General features: G+C 45.6%; 1 long non-coding RNA gene across 1 annotated transcript in view; it reads left to right on the top strand.

Annotated features, from left to right (window-relative positions):
- Positions 1-12,487, top strand: part of LOC106987172 (uncharacterized) — a 74,932-nt gene that overhangs the window by 14,460 nt on the left and 47,985 nt on the right. The window lies entirely within an intron of this gene.

The raw sequence follows: 12,487 nt of genomic DNA, 5'->3' as shown, positions 1-12,487 counted from the left end.
TGTCTTTGGGGGCTTCAAAAACTTGATGCTTCCCTGTGATTAAGTAAATACAATTTATCATAGGATGCACCTCAGAAATACCAGAGCACATCTCTTCTCCAGAATAGTGACATTTCTTTTCAATATATGAGCGAAAATGATGAAGTGGTCAGTAATTCTGTCGATTTTAACGCTGAAGTTCACATGTGTCTTGACAAAACACTTCTGGGCTCTGTCAGTTGTGGGTTAGTCATGGATGTTGTCTTGGTGACACTGGAAAACAACACAGCCGACTCATGTCCAAACAGGAATTGTTACTACCTGCACTCAGGCAGAGGATATAGAGGTTTAAACCATGCCCCGAGGGGCATCGCATCTCTGCACAGTGAAAGGCTGTCAAAACCTGGTTAGCTTCTGAGAGAGGAGTCAGTGGTTCTCCTAAAACTAACCATATCGAGGTATTTGACCTTTGTGGTCTGGTACTTAGTGAGGGGCTCTCAAGTTTCTTTTTCTCACACAACACATTTCTACCAATAGCATCCAAAGATGATACCGGGGGAAAGGGGTGCTGTCCATTTTCAAAAGCTCCTCCCACCCACATTTGAAATCCCTCCCCACTCTCCCCCCTTTTACAAGGAATTTAAAGAGTATTTTTATTTGAGTGTGCAAGGATGATAGAGAAGGAGGGAATAAATCTTTTAACCCATACACATCTCCAGGCAGCAAATGAGAATAGAATAAGAACCCTTAAAAATTTCAATGTCATGATTGCTAGTGTCCCTGCTCTGTGCAGACTTAGCAAGGAATCTGGTCTTGTCAGCTAAATTCTTATATTTCAGTATTTGACATACTTTTTTTTTTTTTAGGGACTTGTCAATGATGATTTAGTGTATGTTTCTGCACGCTGCATCAACCACAGTGTTGCTTCTTTTAGGAAATATCTTCTTGCCAACAGAACTTTGAGGAGGACACACGTGCACAAGCGGATTTTATATCATTAGGGTTGTGCATTTGCAGATCAGAAAAACAACTTTGTTTCGTCCTAATCCATCGGTTGGAATGAATATCTTCACAGTTCTGAGATCCTCTTAAACTAGGAGGTCCCTTAGGGGCGCCTGAGTGACTCAGTTGGTTAAGCATCTGATTTCTGCTCAGGCCATGATCTCACAGTTTATGGGTTCGAGCCCCAAGTCGGGCTCTGTGCTGACAGCGTGAGCCTACTTTGGACCCTCCGTCCCCCCCTGCTCCTCCCCTGTGCGTGCTCTCTCTCTCAAAAATAAATTTAAAAATAATAATAAAATGAGAAGTCCCTTAGTAATCTATTCTCAAACTACAAATGAGGGTTATAAACATCAGTGAAATGGAATTGAACTTGCTAGAACTTGGTGTGCTCACAGCCCTGGCTCTTGACAGGATGGCTTCTCATTCTAGGTTCATGGAGTTTTCCTATCTAGACTGATTTTCTTCCAGGATGGACAACACCCCCCTGCCTCCCAGTACAATTACCTTGTGTAGCTTCATCTAATGAATCTGCAGGTGTTATCATCTAATATGTTACTCTCTAACACCCTGTAAATGTTACTCATTTCTATTCTATGGCACAGTTGCTAAATCGTTTTTGTAACTGTGGTTTTGAGATGAACCAGTAGAATGCTTTTCTATTTATGTGTCAGAGTTTCTCATACTTCTTCCAGGAAGGCAGAACTGAATCATTTTCAGGACTTTTTTTTGTTTTGTTTTTAATTGAGCTGTAATTGACATACTATTAGTTTCGCTTTTATATGACCTACTCTGTCATTGTCAGTCCAAGATTAGACAAGATAGCGTTTGCTCTTGTGGCCTTCGTGATGCAAAGTGTGAAAAGACTTACGATCAAAACACTCCTTAAGCGACTTGCTGCAGCCTGGGAATGTTTACTGGAATTACCCATAGCGCAGCATGAAGCCAAAGGAGCTTAAAAAACACCCTCCCTTTCTTTCCATGAGGGCTTGTCCTAAGTTGTGGCTTCACTGTCAGAGCTTGCTGCACACATACAGGCAGAGCTCCTCTCTTGTGGTAGGAAGTGTATCACCCATTCAGGCAGTAATCTGCCCAACCAGATAGACTCTAAGTGCCTCCAGGCTGGGGACAGAGTCTTACTCATTGCTCTCGTCCAGCACCTCCTTCTGTGCCTGGTTATTGACCTGAGCAGAGTGAACCAAACTCAACACCCGAAACACAGAACACAAGAGACTAGAATCAGAGAGCTGAGTGGAATAGAGAGGGAGGCATGGAAGATTTGTGCTAAAGATTGTGTTCTTAAAATTCTTAAAGGTGAGGATTTATTTTTTTTTAATTTTTTTTCAACGTTTTTTATTTATTTTTGGGACAGAGAGAGACAGAGCATGAACGGGGGAGGGGCAGAGAGAGAGGGAGACACAGAATCGGAAACAGGCTCCAGGCTCCGAGCCATCAGCCCAGAGCCTGACGCGGGGCTCGAACTCACGGACCGCGAGATCGTGACCTGGCTGAAGTCGGACGCTTAACTGACTGCGCCACCCAGGCGCCCCAGGGTGAGGATTTATTAAATAAGAGGCCGAGGATTTTTTCCAAGAAAAAAATGGCAAAGTACAAAGACTGTTTGGGGCATACAGGAAACATAGTTTTCTTCACGATTTCGAACTTTCTCTACAAAGGGCAGGGTTGAGGATGGTAACTACATCCCTGGGTTGTTATGAGGAAGAACGAGAAGATCCATGGATCTCCCTTAGCGCTGGGTCCCTGATCCATTGGGAGTGATTAGTATTAGACATTCTTACCATCATATTCATTGCATCCAGATAAAGGGTAGTTTTGTGCCTCGAATTAAAAAACTGCCGATTAAACTGTTACATGATAATTTCTTACCGTCAAAATTATTTTCTACATATCGAAAGATTTTAGACTTATTTCGACAGATTTTAAAAACCATGTTCCATTCTCAGGCCACATATAAAGAGGAACTCTCGCATGTTCAGAGTCTAGTTCGTTGAAATCACTTTTTGACTCAGAGACGTTGATTTCTGTGTTTTTTTCTCGCAATGTTTTCTGTGATATCAAGTGTTGGAAATGAGAAATGCAGCATTCCTAAAACGTCTCATCTGCCAAATCCCAGATTTTCTCACCAACCACTGGCACGGACCCTCCTTGCACTTGCTTTGTCTTTCCAGAAAGAGTCCAGAGGGCATTCTCAGGCGACAACCAAATTCACATTCTTTCCTGAATTCCTGCATGTCACATCCTAACCTGCTGCTTCCATGGTCTTCCCCATTGTAAGAGTCGCTCAGAACACAATCCCTGGAGTCACTTTTGGCTCTCCTCTGTTTGTTGCACCCCTCCAACCCCACCAAGACTCTAAATCCAGAACCTGGCTCCCATCTGTCTTCCTCCACTGCTGCTTCTCTAGCCTAAGGCATCATCATCTTTCACCTATAATCACCCCCAACAGGTTTTTCTGCTTTTGTCTTGGCCCTACTACAGTTCTGTCGTCAGCACAGTGGCCTGAACAAATCTTGCAAGGCTAAGGCAGCTCTCCGTCCCTCCTCTACCTGAAACCCAGCAGTAGCTGTGGCTCTCACTCAGAGTGAAAGCCGAAGTCTTTGCAGTGTTCCCCTCCTCCCCTGGCCCTGCACAATGGATGCTCACCACTTCACCCCTCTCTTCCCCTCCTACTCCCTTCTGGGCACTTCCTCCAGACTCACTAGCCTCCTGGCTGTTTCTTAATCTCACCAGACACGCTCCTGCCTAAGCGTCTTTGCCCTATCTCTCCCCTCTTCCAGAAAACCGCCTCCAGGATCTGCAGACTTAACTCCCTCACCTCCTTCGGGTCTTTGCTCGTGTGCTCACTGAAGCAAGCCTCCCTTGACCACGTGAATTAATACTGCAGTCCGGGCCGCCCCACCCTCTTGAACACACTCCACATTTTCTTTTTCCACAGCACTTAGCAGTGTAACATGCTATAAAATGGACTCATTGATTATGGTTGGTTGCTTGCTAGATTTCTCACAAGGGCAGGCATCTTTGATTTGTTCACTATGGTTCCCAAGTGCCCAGAACGGCGCCTCAGAGGCATCCATTGAATACTTGTTGAATTGTACTGAACTCTGATAAATCCGCTGACTGAGACCACCACGAGGTGCAGTGGAAATATATGGAAAATGGCCTGCACTGAGCAGGTTAAGAAAGACTTTGTGAAGGAGCTAATGTCTCAGCTGGACTTGTTTCTGGATAAACAGAGTGAGGAGACCCAAGGAACCATGGGAAGCAATGAGATCACAGATGCAAAGTAGTCCCTCGGGTGTTGTTTCAGGTGGAAATTTAAATCGGACTCAACTTATATTACCGTTCTGAGTAAGGAAGTCAAGTCCCATTGGGAAAACCCTTTGTAAACAAATGTGTCAATAAAGCTTAGGTCTGTCTGGCTGTACCTCATTATCAGTGTCAGCACTGATAACATTTCATGGTCAAACTGCATTGGCCAGGAATTTCAATCTGACCAGCCCCAATCTTCGTTTCGGTCAGTAGAGTGGCCGGTAATGAAATGATAAGGTTCTGCTAGCCAAAGTAGCAGTTAAGGAAGTTTATAATGAATCTTTAGAAAGAAATGCAATGGCACAGAGCCTTTTCTCATTTGAGGTGTTCTTTCTGTGCAGACCAGGGTTGCCTCAGAGATAGAGTCCTAGCTATTCAGTACTTGGGACACAAATCCACTCTCAAATCAGCTTTGTAACTTACAGTGTATGATTTATGTGTTCTTGACAATCTGTGCCATCTGGTGGCTTCATATTAAATAATATTCTTGATAATTAGACATCAAGCTCAGTTGTTTCTAGCTGTTGGAGGAGTGTATGTGCTGTCAGCATGTAGATCTAACACATTTTAGAATTGTACATTCTTTACAACGCTTAGCTGCGCCCTTGGAATTTCAGTAGGCAGATCCAAAGCCCTTTCTGCCTTCCCAGTTTTGACTCTTTTCATAGAATTACCTAAGCTCGGTCCCTGGATGACATACATTAATCAATGTGCATTATTTAAACGACTACATCAAATAAATTTTGATCCAGAAGAAACATATGGCTTAAGCCTCAAGGTGTCAGGGAAACCGAACTTAGTGTACTTTTTTAAAGTTTTATTGAGGGGGGGGCAGAGAGAGAGAGGGGGAACGGAGAATCAGAAGCGGGCTCTCCGCTAACAGCAGCGAGCCCAATGCAGGGCTCGAACTCATGAACTGCGAGATCATGACCTGAACCGAAGTTGGACACTCAACCAACTGAGCCACCCAGGTGCCCCTAAACTTAGTGTACTCTCGTGTCTATAAGATAGGACTCATCATAGTACCTATTTAAGTCTTTATGAGAATTAGTATGCCTAACAGGAGTTAATATATGGAAGTCTTTGTTTTTATTAGTAGATTTAATTTTTTAGAACAGTTTTAGATCCACAAAAAAAGGAAACAGTATGGAATATATATACCTATATATCCTCCCCTCACCCTGCCTCAAGCTCAGTTTCTCCTTATTAACATTCTGCAGTAGTAGGTATATTTGTTAACAATCAATGAGCCCATATTGATACGTTATTAGTAACCAAAGTCTGTAGTTTATTTGGATTTCCTTAGTTTTTAGGTAATACCATTTTCGGTGTTAGGACCCAGCCAGGATACTCTATTGCACCCAGTAGTTGTGTCTCCTTAGGTTCCTTTTGCTGTGACAATTTCTCTGACTTTCATGTTTTTGATGACCTTGGCAGTTTTGAGGGATACCGGTCAGGTATACTGTAAAATGCCCCTCTCGTGAAATTTGTCTTTGGCACCTTTGAAGGCTTAAAAAAGTGTTGGCTATTAGTATTATTACTTCATATTCAGATTAAAATGTGAGGCAGAGGTGGGATGTTGGGGGGGAGGTAGTTTTGGTGGACGGTCAGTGTTTAAAAGAAAGATTTATTTTGAGGCTTGGTCATTTTATCAGTGCTGTAAAACTGGACAGATCTGGTTTGCCGACATCCACCCTTCCATCTGTCCATTCGATTCAGTAAATATTCACCAAGTCTATTGTAAGGGTAGACGTGTGTTAGATGTTGAGGACTGGATGACAAGGAAAACAAAAGTCTCCTCATGGAGTTTCTGGTTAAATAGGGAGATAGTTAATAAGCAACTAAAGGAATAATCTGAAAGATAGCCTGTGACAAGCAAGGAGAATAAGACATTTGTATATTAAAGAATATCTCAGTAGGGGAGAGGAAGGAGGACTTTATTAGGCTACTTTATTAGGATGGTGCATTAGTTAGAGTCAGATCTGACTAGGAGGAACAGAAAACAAAAAACGGAGGCTTAAGCAAAATGGGAATTTCTTGGTCATGTTCAGGAAGTCAAGGAGGTGGTCCAGAGCCAATGTGGCAGCTCCATAGCGTCAGGACTCTCTCTCCTTCCCTCTTGTTGTTCTGCTGTGCATGGCTTCATTCCCAAGGATCATCTCATGGTCTAAGACAGTTTCTGGGGCTCCAGCCATCACATCTGAATTCCAGCCAGCATGAAGGTGAACAACACAGACAAGGGGACGGCCATTTTCCCATTTTTGCTTACTTCTTGCTGACCTAAACTTACCTGTAGCCTTACCTGGCCATTTTACCTAGTCTTTATCCAGGTGGCCAGATATACCAGTTAAACATCAGAAGTGTGTTTACTACAGGGGCGCCTGGGTGGCTCAGCCAAGCGTCCGTCTTCAGCTCAGGTCATGATTTCAGGGTTTGTGGGTTCGAGCCCCATATTGGCCTCTGTGCTGACAGCTCAGAGCCTGGAGCCCGCTTCAGATTCTGTCTCCCTCTCTTTCTGCCCCTCCCCCACTCATGCTTTGTCTCTCTCTTCCTCTCTGTCAAAAATAAACAAGTATTAAACAAAACAAAACAAAACAAAAAACCCAAAGAAGTGTTATGGCTATGGAACAGCAGTTGTAAATGCATCAGAATCACCTGCAAGGCTTGTTGAAACACAAGTTTCTCCTTCAGTAAGAGGCAAGAAATTGCATTTGTAGCAAGTTCCCACGTGTTGCTGCTACTGCTGGTCCAGGACCACCCTTTGAGAACCAGTCTCCTAGAAGATGGAGAGCGTGAGCATTTGGGGAGCAGTCTCTGATTTGGAGCGTAACTTGGACTTTGATCATTCACGTGTTTGTACTGAGACAGATTATGCTTTCTGAGGTCAAATGTCTTTAATGTGTCAAGTCTGGATAGCTATGCATAATTTAGTCATTTTTGTAAGAGCTTGGTGTTTTGGTTGTCTACTGCTATGGAACAAACTACCCCCAAACAAACTGAATTAATCCGCTTGTGATTTTGGAGGTCTGCAATTTGAGCAGGACTCATGGAGAAGACTTGTCTCTCTTCTCCATATGCGGGCCGGTTGTGACTAGGGCTGGAGGGTGCAGTACGGCTCCACTCACACAGCTGGGGCTGGGCACCTTGGTGCTTCTCCAGGAGACTCTTTCTAGTAGTATAGGCTGAACAGGCTTACCTGGAGGCTTGGGGGTCCAAGAGGATGAGATGGAGATTCTAAGGCTTCTTAAGTCCTGAGCCTAGAAATCACACTGAGTCAGTCCCTCCTGCCAGATTCTGTCGGTCAGAGCGAGTCACAAAGCCAGCCCAGATTCAAGGGGAGAGAGGAAGTAGACTCCAACTCCTGCTGGGAACAAAGAGTGGCAAAGTCACCTCAAAAAAGAGCACGCGGTTGAGAGGGATTATTGTAACTGTCTGGTAATAGTCTGACATAATCAGGAATGAGGATGTCAATTTTATAATCGGAATCCCTTACACTTGTAACTATGAACATAGACCATTCATTGTATTTTATCCTTACCAGGACCAGGCACTTCCAAAATTTTTTGGTGCACCGCTAGAAAAGAAGTGTGGCAAGATCAACAAGAGGTAAAGAAATACTCTTTGTGGAGATGTGTTTAGAAACACACACACACACACACACACACACAATGTATGGTATCATATTACAATCAGGATAGCAATTGCTTTTTACAATCAGGATTGTAGAAAGTCTTGTTGGTTATTGTAAAAAGTTTTCCCACGCCTTTATAGATATAAAAGCTCAAACACGAGGAGAACGCGATTTGGAAATAAATTCATAAGTATTTTCCTGTTGGCCTTCTTTAGGCACATGGCTATTTTGATTGAAAGTTGTGATCTCAAGTTTTGAAAGTCAGCATTTAAAAAGTAATGTTCTCACACCCGTTCACTGTGAATTAATGCTCTAAAAGAGGTCAAGTTTACAGTATATTTTTATTTGTCGTATGATACAGGCTAAGGGTAAGAGCCTCTCCTCCCACCCCTAATGAAATCTCTACAGGTGCTTGAAATTTTATCAGGAGTGACTGTGTGCTCAGGCACTGCTCATCTTTGCCGGATTCTTACATAGCAAATACTTCTGGGAAGGGAAGGGTGGACGTAAGTGGCACTGGATTATGAATAATTTAGAGGAACAGTCTTCTCAGAGAATCCTGAGAGTCCTGGATGCCTTTGGAAGAAGGGGTTGCTGAAGGCAGGCGCTTGGCAGGATGGGGTGGGAGGGTGGAGATGGCTAAGATAGAGTTACCAAGCCCCAATTTCTCTGCCTCGAACAGACTGCTGCCTAGGTGGCATGCATTAGGCTCAGGTGATGTTAAAATAACCAATTCCGTACTGGCTTTTTATTGTGGAGAGAACATTTTGTTCCTATCATATGATATCATACATTCTTTGTGTGTGTGTGTGTGTGTGTGTGTGTGTGTGTGTGTGTGTGTTTCTAAACACATCTCCACAAAGAGTATTTCTTTACCTCTAAAATAACTCCAGCCTCCTGCTTTGAGGTCTTTCTCTTACAAGAACTTTCAGCTTTTGTGATTTTCCTTTGGCACGGAGTACCTCTTCCAGCCCTTCCTTCTCACCCTATTTTCCAAGGGCCAGCAGACAGTGCTGGCGTGCTCCTGGGCCTGTAAGGTTGCCGGCCCACTGTGGGAAAATTCCAGCTCGGGCGGGGACCATGCTGGTTGTTCACCAGGTGTTGAACGGACCACAGAGCGGAGCTGCCCCACAGCCTGTGCTTTCCTCGTTTGAATAGCAAGCTTATTTCCGTCTTTGATTTTCTGAAGGGCACTTGGTCTCTCCTTTTCATGTGTGCCTTGGCCCCGGGGAAAACTAATCCAACTCCGAAGCCCTGAAGAGTTACATTCGGGGGGAGCTGCCTTTGTTCAGGGCGCTAACACAGTGTGATTTTATTATTCCCGCAGAAAGCCAGGGCCTGCTTGGCGGTTCAGATGAAAAGCTCTGTGACTAACAGGGTTCTTTCTTCGTTTCTTTCTTTTTTTGGGTTACATTTCTCCCATTAGCTGCCAGGTTGTTTCACAACATTTCTCCGGGCTGAAGTGATTTATCACTCAGGGGTAAAGAGAAGTGGGGACTGTCTGCTCTCCTTTTACCTCTTGCCAGCAGGGCTCCTGCTCCTGCAGGCAGGACAGGCCAACAGCCGTTACTTAGGTGGGGTGAGGCGAGAAAAGGAAACTTGACTCACAGCGGTTACCGATCTGGAGAAGGCCCGGGATATGGGGCAGTGAGCCAGTTGGGGTGCAGTCTGCCTCCTGGTTCTCCCTCCTGGAGCCAAAGGCTCTTGGAAGACAAGGCTTTGTTTTGCAGCCAAAGTCAAGATGGAGGTCCTTCTGCTGTGGTCCTGGGGATCTACTCCATACGGATTTTACAGTGAGCCAGAGGCTGCTGACCTGGAACCGGAGTGGCCAGGCATTCTGTCTCTTTTAAGCCTCCGTTGCAGGCTTCCTCCCCGACCCCCTAAGCTGCTTGGCGGGATCCCAGGGGATACCCACAGGCTGTTGAAGGCTTCTCTTGTTGCAGTGTCCCGTCTTGCTCTCCTCAGTCACTCTTTTCTTCCCAACCGCTTCACGGAGACGAACGTGTTTTTGAAAATAAGTGGCAGTCGGGCAAATCCAATTAGTAGCTTAGTGTCATGACAATAGCTGAAGAGCCAGGTGATAAAAGCCTCTCTAGTCTTGACAGCTTGCAGAGGTCCACCTGAAGACCAGGTGAGCCTTGGGCAAGGAATGAATTGGAGGAAGGCGCTAATTTGCTAACAAGGTGGCCCAACCAGATGTCAACCAGTGCAGAACAAATGTAAATACGGTCCCTGCCCTCCCCCCCCCCCCCGCCCCCCATCCCACTTGGGGAAATCTGTGCTGATGAGTCCTCCAGCTTTCAGCCTCTGTGGGTGGGCTCCATCTAACCCCTAGAAGCACCGCAGTTTCTGAGCCGGTCCTGACGAGTAGAGAGTGTACCAGTGTTCTATAAAGGTGTAACCAGGAAAAGAGAGACCGTGCAGAGCAGTTGAAACAGAGGGAATTTAATGCACGTAACTGTTTATACAGGAGGGGAGGGGAGAGCTGAGAACCCAAAGAACAGTAACAGCTGAAAGCCACAGTTACTTCTAAACTGGAGGCCAACGGGGGGAGATGCTTGTTTACTAAAGCGGGGGAGGCATGAGGGTCGTGTGATGGAAAACCACCTTGGGTCTGTCTGGTGAAAGCCGGAGCCAGAGAGGAGATGCCAGAGACACTGCCTTCGGCAGAGAGAGAGAGAGAGAGGGGGCAAAATACCCCGGGAAACACAGCTCACAAGGGTCAGTCTCCTGGGATCCAGCACAAAGCAGCAGAGATAAGGGCTGACCCAGGCAAGGAGGCTGTGTGTGCAGGTGGGGGGTGGGGGGAGAGGGGGGTAGGGAGACATCACGCGAGAGAGCGCTCCCACTCAGAATCGAGTCTTCCTGGGAGCAAAGCTTGTGTGTGCAGTACCAGAAATGACTCCTGGCTGCCATGAAATCTACCACTCCTGTCAGTGGCTAGTACGGGAGAGCGTAGTGGTCAAGAGAATTACTGTATATAGTTCTTGCTAGGAATGTGGGTCACATGAATGTATGCATTTATTCAAAAAGCACTGAACTATAATATTTAATTTATACCTCAATAAAACATAAAAATATACACACCTAAAGAACATCAGGCTCTGGAACCCCACTGTCTGTTTGCGAATAGCTAGCTCCAGACTGAATTGTGTCTCCTCCTTCCACCCCCCAAGTTCATATGCTGAAGCCTTAGCTCCCAATGTGACTGTACTTGGAGATAGGGCCTTTAAGAAGGTCACTAAGGTTAAATGAGTTTATAAGGGTGGGCCCCTAATCTGATAGGATGGGTGTCCTTATAAGAAGAGAGAGAGAGAGAGAGAGAGGTGCCTGGGTGGCTCAGTCGGTTAAGCGTCTGACTTCAGCTCAGGTCATGATCTAATGGTTTGTGGGTTTGAGCCCCGCATCAGGCTCTGTGTTGACAGCCTGGAGCCTGCTTCAGATTCTGTGTCTCCCTCTCTCTCCACCCCTCTGCTTGCCCTCTGTGTGTGTGTCTCTCTCTCTCAAAAATAAATGAACATTAAAAGAATTTTTTTAGTAAAAAAAAAAAAAAGAAGAAGAAGAGAAAGAGAAGCCAGTGATCTTTCTCTTCCCCACATGAAAGAAAGGCTGTACGAGGGCGACAAGAAGGCAGCCGTCCGCAAGTCAGGAAGAGAGGCTTCACCAGAGAACAACTCTGCCAAGCACGGCCATCTTGCTCTTTGAGCCTCCAGAATGCCGAGGAAATGAATTTTTGTTCTGAAACCACCCAAGCCGTGGTGCTGTGCTGCAGCAGCCTGAGCCGACTAATATACTGGGCTGTGTGATTTTGAGCAAATCACACATCTGTCTACCTTAGGTTCTTCATCTGAAAAATGGAGATAATAAAAATTCCCCCCTCACGGGGTTTTTGGGAGAATGAAGCAAAATACGAGCACTGGCCATCCAGTAAGTATGCACCTGTAGCTCTTGCTGTTCAGACCCTTGAACTTCTGCCTCGGTATCCCTGCCTGGAATTCTGGGTCCCACCTATCATCAGGTGCTGTCTCCAGCCCCTTAGCCTCACACAAGATCTTGCTGCTCTCCCTGTGTCCTCCTCCTGGCCTCCTCCAGCCAACATTTGGGGTCCAGCTGGCATTGCTCAGAACTGTCGCCTGCCTTTCTTTTCGCTGGCTGTGCTCCACTTGGTGACGCCATCTCCGCCCCGAAAATGTCATGTCTTTACAATTACGCGCTTTGGTCCATTTACCTAGTGGCTTGTGGCTGAGCCAGCCGTATCAGTTTCCCATGACCCCTTCCTTTCTGGTCCTGGTTCCATCCCACCAGCCTGGGTGCTTAGGTTGGCCCAGCATACTGCTCACCTTCTTGAGTGATGCAGGCTACTTGTGCAGACGCTCGGGGCTGTGGCCGTTGTAGATTTTTCTGTCTAGAAATGCACTGGGCTGGAGAGGGGTGAGTGGATGAGCTTGCTTTTATTTGTATAGCAAACATGCTGTTTTGTTTGTTTGTTTGTTTAAAATTTACACTGTGGACTTACTAGGGTTGGGTTTTGGGGAAATGGAAACTATG

This window comes from Acinonyx jubatus, chromosome C1 (genome assembly GCF_027475565.1).
Source record: "Acinonyx jubatus isolate Ajub_Pintada_27869175 chromosome C1, VMU_Ajub_asm_v1.0, whole genome shotgun sequence".
In the NCBI taxonomy this organism is placed as follows: Eukaryota; Metazoa; Chordata; class Mammalia; order Carnivora; family Felidae; genus Acinonyx; species Acinonyx jubatus.
Note: the sequence above shows the minus strand (reverse complement) of the source record. Positions and strands in the feature narration are given on the sequence as shown.